A 13,076-nucleotide genomic window follows, 5' to 3' on the forward strand; every position below is an offset into this window, starting at 1 on the left:
CTTTTGTCGATACTAATTTGCATCGCCAAAAGTAATATCTTTTCTGTCAACTACAAGCCTACACTAAACCTAAACATCCACAAAAAATTTGCTCTCATTCATATCAATAAAGAAACCAAACATCAAATTATACTCCAAACAAGTTGCATATTATGATAAACAGAATTTGCTCTCATTGCAAAATAATTACATTCATTTCTATTTCTAAGTCAACACTCAAAGGCTTGTTTAAATATTTCAGTTTGCTTGTAATCCATGAAGGAAAAAAGAAACACAATGGAAAGAGAGGAAAAGGTGAAAGAAAAGAAAGAAGGGAACAACTATTTAAATATTCTAGTTTGCTTGTAACCTCATGACAAGTTGTTCTCTACTTCCAAGATAATCAAATCCAAGTTCCTGCATAACAAGAATAAAGCAGCATAAAAAAATTTAAAATTATTTGAGAAATGCTACACATTCTATAAAAAGTTTTGGGTGTACATAATATCATAGTCATTAAACCAAAAACATACACATGACAAAAATAAATGTTGTGCATCTTTTGTGAATTGTGCATTTCTTCGTATTTACAACTTCCGATTTGCAAATCATAAATCATATATGGTTTGATAAGATAATTTAGAATCCTTGTATTCTAGTTTTTTTTGGCTAATGAATGTATTCTAGTTAATATACATGATCACAATCTTCAATCATGATTTCTAGATTTTAAGAAATTTTAGTTTACAACAGATTTTAGTACACATGTATCAAATCTGTGACTAGATGTGTTGCTAAATTCTATCGGTCCATATCCTAGGTAACAACCGAAGCATCTGTTCATCTATCTCCAGCCCTAATATCCTGAATAAACAACCATGTGTTTCAAAAGTTCTTCTCTTTAAAATTGTCATCATGATGATTTTCCATTTCCATCGATTCGAAAAGCATCTAAGCATAAAAGCACAATCTAGCACATATGCCTCATCAAATCATGCATTTTAACTTGCCATATTCAGTGTCTTCCCAAACTCCAATGGCAAACTTGTCATTTCACGACATGAGTCTACGGTCAACTTTACTAATGTCATAAATTTAATTGAATAATGATATAAAGAAATGTGAATCTGATATATAAATAATGATATATTATTACCTACGCTGCTCCCAATTGTATGAGGGTTTTCTAGTTGGTCGGGCTGGGCAATGGATGATGGCTCGGGGTGGGGCTGAGCATTTGCCTGTGTAAACAAGTTGCTTGTACATTTCCCCTAGGCCTTTCTTATACACAATGCATCTCTTTTTTTCCATCCACTTTTGCCATCATAGTTTGACCTTTGAAGAAACTTAGTTCTCAAGGATTCCATCAGGGTCCAATGAAGCAATTTCGAACATTGTTCTTATTTCATGCACAAGTCTGAAGATATGCCTGTTTCCAAAGCAAAATTCTATGAATTATTTTATTTACATTTTTTAGGTTAATCTAAAATGACATATATTATCCACAGGGCTAACTACATATTATCCTTGCTAACAAATTAATAAATCTCAATTTAGTAATGCATGTATAAAACTCTGATCAACAATTTTGGCAATAATATCCTTAACTTAAGCAAAATGCAAAGTAAAAGTTACCACTCCAAATCAAGTTGTCATATACACAAAAAAAGAAAAAGAAATATATAACAACAGAAAAAAACTACTTCATTTCATGGATGATGACTGCTTCTAGATGAGCAAGGACGATCATGATTTCAAGCACTGAAAATAATAATTAAAGAATGCCAAAAGAAAGAAAAATTACTAGTCAATAGGTCTGAGAGGGAAATTCCTAGAATAAATAAAAAGGCTCTGGCTAACATGTTTGTTAATCAAATACCTCTTAGGAATTCAATTGTTTCACCAAGCACCAGGTTAAGCATCTGATCATATCCTTTCAAAGTTCCTGTAACTGCTAAAAAATATTTAAAAAAGTCAGATAAATTTGGCTAGATAAAAATGTTTCCATCCATAATGTCAAGGACTTTGTTGATAATAGTGTATTGTAGTGGGTTTTAGTCCCACATTGCTTGGGAGAACAAACCTCACACTCCTCTACTTGTATAAATATAGGTGCATACTCAATATTCAATTCAAGGAAAATTTACCCAAGATTCTCTCTCTTACTTTAACATGGTATCAGAGCTAGGGCTATTTCCCTTCCAATAAATTTTTTTAACGCTTCTGTGTTCTTTTGCCAAATCTTGACCTTGTTGCTTTGCAGCCGTTTAATATTTTTTATCTGCCAGATATTTTGGCCTTGTCGCTTTGCGGCCTCTTAACGCGTTTCGCGTTCTCGTTTAACCTTCGGGTTTCATTCTAACATTCAGGTTCTATTTTAAACCTTCGGGTTTCATTCTAACCTTCGGGGTTCTATTTTAACGGCATTACCGTTTCAAGACCGTCTCTCGGTCTCAAATTAACGGCATCGTCGTTTCAAGCCGTCTCTCGGCCTCAAACGAACGGCATTGCCGTTTCGCAGTCAGTAACGGCATCTCGACATCTTAACGTCTCAACATTGTTGTTATGGCTCCTTCATAGAAGATTCCCAAACCACCTTTGCCCCTCAATGATCAAAGTGACTGGGCAGGGTGGTCCACCATTATCATCAATGCCTTGCGTGGCACTGGTTTGCTTGATCATCTCACCAGTACGGGACCAGTTCCACCGTCCATCAGCACTGTTGCTTCATCCAGTACTATTGTCTCTGGCAGTGGTAATGTCGATCTTCAGTCTGCTCGTGCTCTCTATGTCAAGGAGAGTTCAGAGTGGCAATTACAGGAATTTCGTGTCATGAATTATCTCACTCGCTGTGGTTGCTCTGGTCTCACTGTCGAGATTGGCTCGCTTCCCTCTGCTCGGGCCATGTGGACTCGTCTCACTGAGCGTTTCACTGAGTGCTCGGGTGCACGGGAGGCATAGCTTCTGCAACGCATTGCTCTACAACGCAAAGGTAGTTCATCTGTGCAGTCCCATTTTGGACAAATGCAAGCTTTTTGGACAGAGTTACGCTCCATGCTTCCTGGACGTAATTCCACATATGAAGACTGGCTAGCCTGGTACGAACGGCATGAGGTGCATCAACTGTTTCAGTCCCTTCTTGAATATTCAACTATGGCTGATCAACTACTTCTAATGTCTCACTTTTAGCCTATGGAGAAGTATGATTCATAACAGGAGCAGTGACAGGTAAAGACAAAACAGTCTCGAGTGAAGAGGTAGGAGTGTCTGTTGACAAATTAAGTCGTGCTGTCTGCTGCCGGGTCTCATAAGCAGTGAGAGCTCCCATAACTGAGGCCAAAGTCGGAAATTGAGGCTGATGAAGTAGTTGATCAGCCACAGTTGAATATTCAGGAAGGGACTGAAACAGTTGATGCACCTCATGCCGTTCGTACCAGGCTAGCCAGTCTTCATATGTGGAATTACGTCCAGGAAGCATGGAGCGTAACTCTGTCCAAAAAGCTTGCATTTGTCCAAAATAGGACTGCAGAGATGAACTACCTTTGCGTTGTAGAGCAATGCATTGCAGAAGATATGCCTCCCGTGCACCCGAGCACTCAGTGAAACGCTCAGTGAGACGAGTCCACATGGCCCGAGCAGAGGGAAGCGAGCCAATCTCGACAGTGAGACCAGAGCCAACACAGCGAGTGAGATAATCCATGACACGAAATTCCTGCAATTGCCACTCTGAACTCTTCTTAACATAGAGAGCACGAGCAGACTGAAGATCGACATTACCACTGCCAGAGGCAATAGTACTGGATGAAGCAAAAGTGCTGATGGACGGTGGAACTGGTCCCGTACTGGTGAGATGATCAAGCAAACCAGCGCCACACAAGGCATTGGTAACAATGGTGGACCACCCTGCCCAGTCACCTTGATCATTGAGGGGCAAAGGTGAGGAGCCATAACAGCAATGTTGAGACGTTAAGATGTCGAGATGCCATTACTGACTACGAAACGGCAATGCCGTTCGTTTGAGGCCGAGAGACGGCTTGAAACGACGATGCCGTTAATTTGAGACCGAGAGACGGTCTTGAAACGGTAATGCCGGTAAAATAGAACCCGAAGGTTAGAATGAAACCCGAAGGTTTAAAATAGAACACAAATGTTAGAATGAAACCCGAAGGTTAAACGAGAACACGAAACACGTTAAGAGGCCGCAAAGCGACAAGGCCAAAATATCTGGCAGATAAAAAACATTAAACGGCTACAAAGCAACAAGGCCAAGATTTGACAAAAGAACACAAAAGCGTTAAAAAATTTTATTGGAAGGGAAATAGCCCTAGCTCTGATACCATGTTAAAGTAAGAGAGAGAATCTTGGGTAAATTTTCTTTGAATTGAATATTGAGTATGCACCTATATTTATACAAGTAGAGGAGTTTGAGGTTTGTTCTCCCAAGCAATGTGGGACTAAAACCCACTACAATACACTATTATCAACATGTTAAAGTAAGAGAGAGAATCTTGGGTAAATTTTCCTTGAATTGAATATTGAGTATGCACCTATATTTATACAAGTAGAGGAGTGTGAGGTTTGTTCTCCCAAGCAATGTGGGACTAAAACCCACTACAATACACTATTATCAACAGCCCCCTTCAAACTCATGTTGGATCAAACAAACTGAGTTTGCATACAAGAAACTGGAACCAATGAACAGGTAAGGCCTTTGTAAAGAAATCTGCAAGCTCGTCAGCGGATGAAACATGAGGAAGTAGAATTGTCTTGTCCTTGATAACTTAGTGACGGACAAAATGAGCGTCGATCTTAATATGTTTGGTCCTTTCATGAAATACTGGATTATTAGCAATCTGGATGGCACTCTTATTATCACAGTAGAGAGGAGTAGGAGTCGTAACAGAAATGCCGAAATCACTGAGAAGGTGACGAAGATGAATAATCTCTTTAGTTGTTGTGGACATTGCACGATACTCTGCATCAGTACTGGAAAGAGTAATAACATCTTATTTCTTACTTCGCCAGGAAATAAGGGAATCACCAAGAAATATACAATAACCTGTGGTAGACTTTCTGGTAGTTGGATCACCAGCCTAATCAACATCAGAATATGCACAAAGCTCTAACTTAGATGTAGCAGGAAACAAAAGAGAGCGAGTGCTAGTACCCCGGAGGTATCGAAGAATCCGTAATAAGACAGCATAGTGTACAGAATGTGGAGCACTAACAAATTGACTGACAATACCAACAGCATGAGAGATATCTGGTCGAGAGATGCACAAATAGACCAACTGGACAACAAGATGTCGATATCGGGTAGGATCAGATAGAGGCTCACCGTCAGTAGAGCAAAGTTTGACATTCTGCTGGAGTGGAGTATCGACAGTTGCATTACCAGTTAGCTCAGCTTGATTTAGAATATCTGAGAGATACTTCTGTTGAGATAGTAATACACCCCGCGGGCCTTGAGAAATTTCTAGACCAAGAAAATACCGAAGAGATCCAAGATCCTTCATGTGGAACTGTTGTTGCAACTGAGATTTTTCGTATTGTATACCTGCCATATCATCACCTGTAATGATCATATCATCTACATAGATGAGTATTAAAACTCTGCCGTGTGATGTAGTGCGAACAAACAGAGAAGTAACTTGATGACTTTCTATAAAGCCTGCTTTGAGCACGACATCGCGAAAACACTCAAACCAAGTGCGGGGTGCCTGCTTGAGACCATAAACAGCACGGCGAAGGAGACATACATGTCCCGGAGGAATATTTGACCCTGGAGGCGGTTGAATATATACGGTCTCTGATAAAGAGCCATGAAGAAAAGCATTTTTGAAATCCATCTGGTATAAGGGCCAACGATGAGCAGCAGCGACCGCAAGGAGAGTACGAACAGTGGGCATCTGAGCAACAGGAGCAAATGTCTCCTCATAATCAATACCTTATTGCTGAGTAAAACCTCGAGCCACTAAACGAGCTTTTCGACGTTCAATGGTGCCATCGGGACGAAACTTGACCTTATAAACCCATTTACTGCCAACAAGAGAGATCCCAGGAGGACAGGGAACAACATCCCAGGTATGAGTTTGCTGAAAGGCTTGAAATTCCTCAGCCATAGCCTGTCGCCACTCTTGAATTTGAACTGCCTCTTGGAAGGACTTCGGTCTCTGGTATGAATGATCTCTGGATTTTTGACTCTGGTTGTTCCTTTCATATGACTTGTAATGCCTCACTTTTATCCTCTGTCTTTACTTCATCCTCTCTTCCTCCTATATACATAGCTGCTGGACGACCATTGTCCATTACTCAGTATGGCTCTATTACCCCACAAAATGATCCATCTGGTCGTCTAACACTTGGTCCCGTTTATGTGGCTCCTCAGTTGTGCTTGAATTTAATTTCTATTAGCTCTTTATGCATGGCGGGCTTGTTTGTCTCATTTTATTCTGATACTTGTATTGTGCAGGATCCACAGACGGGCAAGACGGTTGAGACGGGTCGTAGGAGGCACAAACTGTATTTTCTGGAATATCTTCACCTTCCAGAGTCCATACGTCCACGTTCTTTTGTTGCTTCTCTTCGTTCGTCAAAACCCTCTACCTCGCTTCCTGCCAATTTATGGCATAGACGACTTGGTCATGTGTCTAATAAAAGGTTGGAGAGTCTTATTCAGTCTGGAGTACTTGGTCCTGTATCATCTAGTTCTAGTATTGAGTCATGTACTGGTTGCAAATTGGAAAAATTCACTGCTTTACCATTTAAAATGAGCACATCTGTATCCACTTCCTTATTTGATTTAGTACATTCTGATATTTCTGCTTTACCATTTAAAATGAGCACATCTGTATCCACTTCCTTATTTGATTTAGTACATTCTGATATTTAGGGGCCAGCTCCTTTGCCTTCTTCATCTGGCTACTTATATTATGTTAGCTTTATCGACGATTTCTCTCATTTTACATGGGTTTACCTACTTAAGAATCGCTCTGACATACTTACTGCATATCAAGCCTTCACTGCTATGATTTTCACTCAATGACAATCTCGTATTAAAATTTTTCGTTCTGATTGTGCCAAAGAGTACTTATCCTCTACCATGCGCTCTATCATGTCCTCTCATGGGACTATCTTTCAACAGTCATGTCCCTACACTCATGAGCAAAATGGTGTTGCTGAACGTAAACATCGTCATATCCTTGATACTGCTCGATCAATGCTCATTTCTTACTCTGTTCCTCATCGTTTTTGGGCTGAGGCTATTCTCACCGCGACTCATGCCATTAATATCACTCCATCTTGCTCTCTTTCCGGTGCTACTCCTTATAGTCGTGTTTATACTCATCCTCCCCGTTATGATCTAGTCGCGTTTTTGGTTGTCGATGTTTTGTTCTTCTGCCATCTCACGAACGTGATAAATTATCTCCCAGAGCTGTTTCTTGTGTTTATTTAGGAATTAGTTCAGAACATCGAGGTTATCGTTGTTATGATCCAGCAACTCATCGAGTTCATATATCTCGTCATGTTCAGTTCGAAGAGGATTCTCCATATTATTCTGCTTCTGATGACTTTAATTTTCTCAACTCTACTGATCATGCTTCCCTGTCAACTGCATCACCCACTTCTTCACCTCAATTTTCCTTTCGAGATCTCCCTGACATCTCTCCCTCTCCTTCTGTTGACTCTTCCTCACCCGAGTCTTCTCTTACACCATCTAATCCATATCCCGTGGACACAACTCTCACTCCAGAAAATACTGTTGATCTCCACGCACCTCCTGAGGTTCCTCTTGCTCTTCGTCGAGGCAAACGCCCACATGTCATGCCTGCCCGGTATGCTTCTGTTACTTCTTATTCACCTATCTTTCATAACTTTCTTGCTGCCATTCATACTATTGTTGAGCCAAAGTCCTTTCAAGAGGCAGTTCAAATTCCAGAGTGGCGACAGACAATGGCTGAGGAATTTCAAGCCTTTCAGCAAACTCATACTCGGGATGTTGTTCCCTGTCCTCCTGGGATCTCTCTTGTTGGCAGTAAATGGGTTTATAAGGTCAAGTTTCGTCCTGATGGCACCATTGAACGTCGAAAAGCTCGTTTAGTGGCTCGAGGTTTTACTCAGCAACAAGGTATTGATTATGAGGAAACATTTGTTCCTGTTACTCAGATGTCCACTGTTCGTACTCTCCTTGCGGTCGCTGCTGCTCATCGTTGGCCCTTATACCAGATGGATGTCAAAAATGCTTTTCTTCATGGTTCTTTATCAGAGACCGTATATATGCAACCGCCTCCAGGGTCAAATATTCCTCCGGGATATGTATGTCTCCTTCGCCGTGCTGTTTATGGTCTCAAGCAGGCACCCCGCGCTTGGTTTGAGTGTTTTCGCGATGTCGTGCTCAAAGCGGGCTTTATAGAAAGTCATCAAGATGCTTCTCTGTTTGTTCGCACTACATCGCGCGGCAGAGTTTTATTACTCATCTATGTAGATGATATGATCATTACAGGTGATGATATGACAGGTATACAATACGCAAAATCTCAGTTGCAACAACAGTTCCACATGAAGGATCTTGGATCTCTTCGGTATTTCCTTGGTCTAGAAATTTCTCAAGGCCCGCGGGGTGTATTACTGTCTCAACAGAAGTATCTCTCAGATATTCTAAATCAAGCTGAGTTAACTGATAATACAACTGTCGATACTCCACTCCAGCAGAATGTCAAACTTTGCTCTACTGACGGTGAGCCTCTATCTGATCCTACCCGATATCGACATCTTGTTGGTCAGTTGGTCTATTTGTGCATCTCTCGACCAGATATCTCTCATGCTGTTGGTATTGTCAGTCAATTTGTTAGTGCCCCACGTTCTGTACACTATGCTGTCTTATTACGGATTCTTCGGTACCTCCGGGGTACTAGCACTCGCTCACTTTTGTTTCCTGCTACATCTAAGTTAGAGCTTTGTGCATATTCTGATGCTGATTGGGCTGGTGATCCAACTACCAGAAAGTCTACCACAGGTTATTGTATATTTCTTGGTGATTCCCTTATTTCCTGGCGAAGTAAGAAACAAGATGTTATTGCTCTTTCCAGTACTGAGGCAGAGTATCGTGCAATGTCCACAACAGCTAAAGAGATTATTCATCTTCTTCGCCTTCTCAGTGATTTCGGCATTTCTGTTACGACTCCTACTCCTCTCTACTGTGATAATAAGAGTGCCATCCAGATTGCTAATAATCCAGTATTTCATGAAAGGACCAAACATATTGAGATCAACGTTTATTTTGTCCGTCACCAAGTTATCAAGGACAAGACAATTCTACTTCCTAATGTTTCATCCGCTGACGAGCTTGCAGATTTCTTTACAAAGGCCTTACTTGTTCATCGGTTCTAGTTTCTTGTACGCAAACTCACTTTGTTTGATCCAACATGAGTTTGAAGGGGGTTGTTGATAATAGTGTATTGTAGTGGGTGTCCCACATTGCTTGGGAGAACAAACCTCACACTCCTCTACTTGTATAAATATAGGTGCATACTCAATATTCAATTCAAGGAAAATTTATCCAAGATTCTCTCTCTTACTTTAACAGACTTGAAGTACATTCTCATTTAATCATACCACTGAAGTCAATAAATTTGGGCAATGCCTAGGGTTGCATCAAGATATATAGTTGCATCTAGAAATGATAAGCTACTTCTGGTCGCATTAGACTTGTATCAACAGTAACCAAGTCACTAAATTTCTAGTTTCTTATTTTCTTTCTATCTGGTGAAAGGCCACAACTAGGCCAAGTTACTAATAAATTATACGTGTATCTAGTCAAGCTCATAAAAAGTACAAACTAAACTTGTAACTATGTTCAAAATAAACTACAGAAAGTTCCCTTATCAAGCAATCTAAAATAAATCCTAAGTTTTAATATTATAATTACATTTTATCCAGAAACAGCTTGAACCTTTAACACAATATGCACATTATAACTTAGAATTACAAATTCTCAATGCACACTGCATAAATCATGTAGCAACTCAGCAAATTAATATCTCATCTATCCAAACATCAAATTTACTTTTACCTTGTACCTTTCTATGTTTACCCTTGAGAACTCCATCCTTCCCAAAAACACAACAAGTATTGTACAAGTGGTCACCACGTCACTCTGGTATTGAGCCTCCAATGATAGTAATCTGAAGAGTGTGAGCAGCTTCGAAAAGCATAGAGTATGACGGAGATGCATCACCACCAGCCTCAATATCCTCGGCATACACTAAAGCTATCATTTGAATTTGGACTATTCCATATTTCCTAGCATGAATGTCAAAAACATAAATGTTACGAGAACGTCTTACCACAAATATGATAGCATTTGTGTCATCTTCCATAACAAAAGAGAGAACATGAAACACAATAAAAGGTAGTTTTTTTGCTAATAAAAGTTTGCAATTTCAGATTATATGCATAAGGATACAATTCAATATGAGGAATGCAACAGTTACACAAGAACCAAAACTTTGCTAGGAAAGGAACAAGAATACTTCACAATTATGGGAAGCCCCTATAACAACAACAAACACAAATCCTTAGTCCCAAAAATTTAGGGGTTAGCTATGTAAATCATGTTCTTCTATTCATTTCCATTAACGGTCATCTCCTCCACTAAGTTAATCACTAACTTATCCTCCTTAACTATTTTCACTCAAGTTGTCTTAGACATATCTCCAGTTATCCTTGTTCCATTTGTTATAATATTACCACTTCTCCCAATTTGTGCATTTTGAAAGCAAAACATCAATACAAGAAGCTCACATACTCAGCAATTTAAAAAGAAAACATCACACCATCTATAAAATAAAAAGAGACTTCTCCTTAAAATCCACTTCTATTCGCATGTACAAGTCCATCCCAAATACCACTCCTGTATCCACTAATTATCTACAAATAGCTAGACAATCCTTCAAGTAATCTATCTAACTAATTTAAGTATAAATATTCGAACTCCTTAAATTTCCCCCCCAAACTTACAGGCAACAGCACGAGCTCGTCTCCTTTACCAGCAACCTCCTCGATGGCCTTTCGAGTGTGCGCAATGTTCCTCTCTTTATCCGTAGTCACAAACAACTGGCACAAAGCTATCTTAAACTACAAAAAAAATTCACTCTCTCAGTGACCAAAAAAACAAAAATTTGTAAAATTAGGGAACTAATCCATAGGGAAAAAAACTTACCTTGGAGATGGGTGGAGGAGGAGAGGGGAGTACGGGCGGAACCCTAGCTTGCTCCGGCTTGTAAGCAGTGGCCATGGTGGTGAAGGGGCGAGAGGATCGGAGAGGCGAACAAGCGGAGATGTCGAACGAAGGGAAGTGAAGGAGAGGCAACAGACGGAGGGAGCCAAGGAGAGGAGGGAAACACGAGGTGGAGATCGTCGGAGGACGAGCATGAGTGAAGGAGGGGTGGCGGGTTTTGCTCTGTCGAGGAGAGGTGACAGACAAAAAGAGATCGACACGAGAAGGAGGTGAGAGGGGAGGACGGGAGTTTGAGCGGAGGATGAGAGGCAAAGGAGGAGAACTAGGGATCTGAATAGATTTTTAGGGTTTTTCCATAGCGGTGAAATAAAAATTTAGGGAGGGGGGTGGGGGGAGTTGCAGACTTTTTTTGGCGAACGCAGATGAATAAAAAAGCGTCGTAAAAAATAGAGAACTTTTAGTGACACAAAGAAGGGACGTAGTGAAAAAAATACTTTTAGCGATGCTAACCTAACACATCGCGATAAATGCACACTATTAGCGACGCCAACCCTAAAACGTCGCTAAAAATATATATTTTTACCAACGAAAATGAAAAACGTCGTGAAATCCATACACTTTTAACGACGCTAAGTTAAAATGTTACAAATAATATACACTTTTAGCGACGCTAATTATAAACGTGGGGGGAAATATGTGTTTTGCCTATGCTAATTAAAATCGCCGGGAAAAACATAACTTTTGGCGACATTTAACCATGTGTCGGGAATAAGCGTTGGGATAAGTGCAATTTGTTATAGTGTATATAAATAGTAATCGTACTCATAAATAGTAATCATACTTGTGAATAGTACTGTACTCGTGAATAGTGTCTAGTGCCTTCAAAGGGTAAATGATAATTTAACTTATTTTATGATGTGGAGGATCCACTTTTAGTGGTAGCCACAGAACACATCATAAGCAGATACACGTACCCTAAACCAGGCTCTGATATCACTTATTCGGAGAAACCCGGGGCCCAATAGAGTAAGGTCCCAACGAATAGTAGAGCAGAAGTAATAAAATGAACACAAAGATTTATGTGAAAAACCCCCTAAATGAATTTGGGGTAAAAACCACACGCAAGGATAGAAGAATCTATTATGAGAAAAATTTAGAAGTTAAAATCTCTCTTTATAAGAAGAAACTCTCTCTATTTTTCTCTCTTTCTCTCTCACTCACTTTATTTTTTTCACTCTTAATTGGAGACACTGGGATCATCTGAACCTAACGCCGATAGGTGTTTATTGTAGCGGGTAGGTGTTTACTGTTGACACAATAACTTTCCATCATAAGAGAAGTATAAATTGTTCATATTCCATATATACTATTATTAGAATCTTTGTTATTGGCATGTGTTCTGTACAGTGCCGGGATAGTTCTATAATACCCGATATTCTAAATGCCTCTAAGAAACAATCCTCTGTGACCCGCTCCTTTTTGCATCAAATTTTGACTATTTCTGTCATCTAATTAGTAAAATTTACAGTTCCGGCTAAAAACCTAGGCGAAGTTTCAATTAATAAAAAAAATTATAGATTGTTTGTAACGTATAAGTTGCAATTTCATCAAATACCAACTAAAAATTATTTCAGTCAATAAAGTGGGGGCAATTTTCATAGGCTAGCAGAAAATATAAGAAGTTCAGAGTCAAAAACATTAAGAAACAGCTCAGCACCCCAACAAGATGAGCGGCTTCATCTCATCAATTTGTACACTTAAGAGGAACCAAATTATTTACATAGAGAAAGGTAACTGTTTAGGACAAGAACACATCATAATTACGGAATAGATTGCGGTAATGTACAATCATTACACC

At 39.7% G+C, this 13,076-nt stretch overlaps 1 pseudogene; it reads right to left on the reverse strand.

The window, feature by feature from the left end:
- LOC109841505 lies at positions 351 to 11,460 on the reverse strand (annotated as a pseudogene).

This window comes from Asparagus officinalis, chromosome 5, assembly GCF_001876935.1.
Source record: "Asparagus officinalis chromosome 5, Aspof.V1, whole genome shotgun sequence".
Classification (NCBI taxonomy): Eukaryota; Viridiplantae; Streptophyta; class Magnoliopsida; order Asparagales; family Asparagaceae; genus Asparagus; species Asparagus officinalis.